Source organism: Charadrius vociferus, unplaced genomic scaffold (genome assembly GCF_000708025.1).
Source record: "Charadrius vociferus isolate BGI_N301 unplaced genomic scaffold, ASM70802v2 scaffold825, whole genome shotgun sequence".
Classification (NCBI taxonomy): Eukaryota; Metazoa; Chordata; class Aves; order Charadriiformes; family Charadriidae; genus Charadrius; species Charadrius vociferus.
This window is the reverse complement of record NW_009648495.1, coordinates 234445-237771: the sequence shown is the minus strand read 5'-3', so window position 1 is coordinate 237771 and position 3327 is coordinate 234445.

The window sequence follows — 3327 nt, the reverse complement described above, 5'->3', positions numbered from 1 at the left end:
GCCGCGTCCACCCACCCCGCCAGCACCCGACTTCTCCCGTCTCACCAAAGCCACCGGCTGCCCAGCCCTCCCCTCTCCCCACGCTGCCTCCCCCGAGAGCAGAGTCACCCCACGCGCAGCCGCAGAGAAAGCCAGTACCCACACGCGGCATCCCCGGACAGCATCATGTACATTCAAGTTGCATCTAATTCAGACCACAACTTTTGTTTGTTTGTTTGTTTGTTTCCAAAGAGAATTTGCTCCCTCACACCCCAGACGACGCCGACGGCGAACACGGCTCCTTCCCCGCTCTGCCCAGCCAGCAGCTTCTCCGCAGTCCTCATTTAAGGTCTCAGCACTAACCAGCTCACTCCCACCTCTCCCGCTGGGCAACTAAAGTCGTTTTCACCACACACGGCTCTCTTCCCAGGCTAGCAATATGTACAGCCGTTTCCTTAAAATAAAATAATAATTAAAAAAAAAAAAATCCCTATTAAAACTGAAGCTGTCCTAGAAAAACCACACCAAACTAGTGTCTCTGGATTTAGTTCGTCGGCTAAACACAGGCACAACAAGTGTTAGAGAAGTGGCACAGAAGCACAGGCCGGTCGGTCAGTGCTCGGCTGAACCCCGGGGGTCTGGGAAGGTTTGTGCATGTTCAGACGGGCCCGAATGCCACCGCAACCGTACGCAGACATGAAAGCCTTATCCAAGACTGCCGCGCAGTCAATACACCAGAGCAAAAGCACTGCAGGGGGAGAAGGTGGCGTCACCGTCCCTTTGCAGGGCGTTGTTAGGGGGTTTGCTTGCTTTATTATTATTATTATTTTTTGCAATCTCAGAAGATAAAGTGCAATGTTGCCACTTGCCCTCCTCCTGCGGCACCTGAACCGAGACCAGCACCCGGCTGCCTCCCTCCGCCGGGGCGTCTCCCCCCCGGGGGAGGCAGGAGGAACGCCACAAGCTCAGCTTCCACCTTCTCTTTGGTTCACCACGACCACCACCGAACTTCCCCACTCCTCGGCCCGGCCGGCGAGCCTGGAGGTCGGCTTCAGCCCGCTGCCGGCCAGCGTTTGCCGGTGGCAGGCGGAGCAGCCGGGCTCCACGCACACCCCGCGGGCACAGCACCCTCTCGCCAGCGCCTGCCCGCAGCGGATGGACATTATTGCTTGGGGAAGCACAGCCTCTGCTTTCTCCTGCTCCCCGCTCCGTCCCTCGCCTCCACACTTCCCCTCCGTTCAAGTGTCGGAAATAAAAGAAAGAACAACAACCCCAAACCCCAAGATTGACAAGATCAAGCTGGTGTTTAGAATTTTGCAGTAAGAGAAAGAAGGAAGCATCAGCGAAGGGGCAGTGATATATACCGGAGGGCAGCATGCGGGTGAACGGGTGGTCGGAGGCGGCACCGTCACGGGACCGGCGGGAGGGTTTCAAAGCGTCACGACACAGCTCTGCTCGCCCGAAATGAGGTTTCCATACACGGTGCACACAACGAGGGCAGGGAGCCACCAGCTCGGGCGCTTGGCCTGGTGTGGGGTTAGAGGGATGTGGGATGGAGGGGAGGGGAGAGGTGGGGAGGGAGGAGGAGGAGGAAGAGGAGGAGGAGGAGGAGAAGGAAGAGAAGGAGGAGGAGGAGGAGAAGGAGGAGGAGGAGGAGGAGAAGAAGGAGGAGGAGGAGGAGGAGGAAGGGAAGCACTGGGAGTTCTCGAGGGTATATATAACGGCCCCTTTCAGGTGCAAATCTGCATTGCTTATTTAAATTTGTATTCAGAGGAAAAAGCACTTATGAAACTAGCAGACAACTTTGATGCAAACTAGTACATTTTAATGCCATTTTATTAGAAATCATGCAAACTTTAATATAAAAAATACAAGTGCAATAAGAATCTTTGTGTGTAAATACAGATTCCGGGTTATCGTGTCATTGTCGGCTTCCCAAAGAAATATTCCCACAAGCACGAGAAGCGGCAGGCTTCCCTCTGTCCCCTCCTCGAGCAGCCCCCCGTAGCGCACGCCTGGTTCGCTTCACTTTGATCCCAGCGTTTTGTTATTCCGCCCTTTTTTTTTTTTTTTTTTTCCCCCCCTTTTTTTTAAAATTTTTTTAAAAAAAAAAAAACTTTTTTTTTTTTTTTTTTTCTTTTTTAAATTTATTTACATTTCTTTAGTGTCATTTGCAACATGAAACGAGGAGCTCGCACCTCGAAGAGGAGGTAAATCTCCATCCTGGTCAGAGCTGCGGCTCTCTGGCACCAACCCCTGCTCCCCTGCCCCAGCGGGGGCTCTGCCGCCCCCCGACCCCTTCCCCGCACCTTCCTCGGCCGCTGGCTCGCCGCCGTTCCCGCCCTCGCCGCGCTCGCTCAGCCTGACCCTACGGTCGTCCCATCCATCAGCCTCTGTCGAAACCATCACACCCGCACGCCACAGACCTGCTTTCGCCTCGGGGCTCGCGGTAACCTGCGTTAACCTGCGGTAACCTGCGTTAACCTGCGGTAACCTGCGTTAACCTGCGTTAACCTGCGTTAACCTGCGGTAACCTGCAACTCCAGCGCCAAAGGAGCCTCCTCTGCCCTTCCTCCAGACCTCGCGCCCCGGCCGGGAAAAGAGAAATCCCAGGGTTTTGGCTGTGCAAGTTAATAAATAAACCGTCTTTGCCTTGCTAATGCGCAGCAGGTCCTAGGCATCCTCCAGGGCTGGCGGGTCGGCCTTACAGGAGGGTTGTTTTTTTTTTTTGTTTGTTTGTTTTTACGAGCATCGATTCAACACGTCTCGTCGCAGTCAACACAGGCTTCATCTGATCTGTTACAGCAAGTTTTCCTTTAACACATCCTTGTGCCTTTCATTTCAGACATGGCTTAATCCCATGAATTTGCTCCATCGTTTTAAAATATTTAAAAAAAAAAAAAATAATAAACAAAAAAAACCAAACCAACAAAACAACGACAAAGAAGTTACAATTGCTGGATATGTCAATAAGAAGCCAGCACTGCAGCAGCGGTTAATGTCTCTACTCTCCTACGGTTAGGAAAAGAAGGAAAGAGAAAAGGAAACTTAGCATGGGTTCGTAGCACGATAAATCATCAACACAGCGTCACAAAGAATAAAAGGTTTAAAGTCAACAACAGTTAAAACAGCCTATCGTGTGTGTATCGTATATATCATCATCAAACGGGATCAGCAGAAACTGAAGCGGCAAGGAGGGAAAGGTTGGGTTGGTTGGTTGGTTGTTTTTTTTTTTTTTTTAAAAAAGAAAAAGAAAGAAAGCAAGGAAGAAAGATCACAGCTTATCCCTATTAACTCTGGCCTGGCTTCAGCCACCGGCAGCGCGGGCGCGCTCCTCCCCGGCCCCCC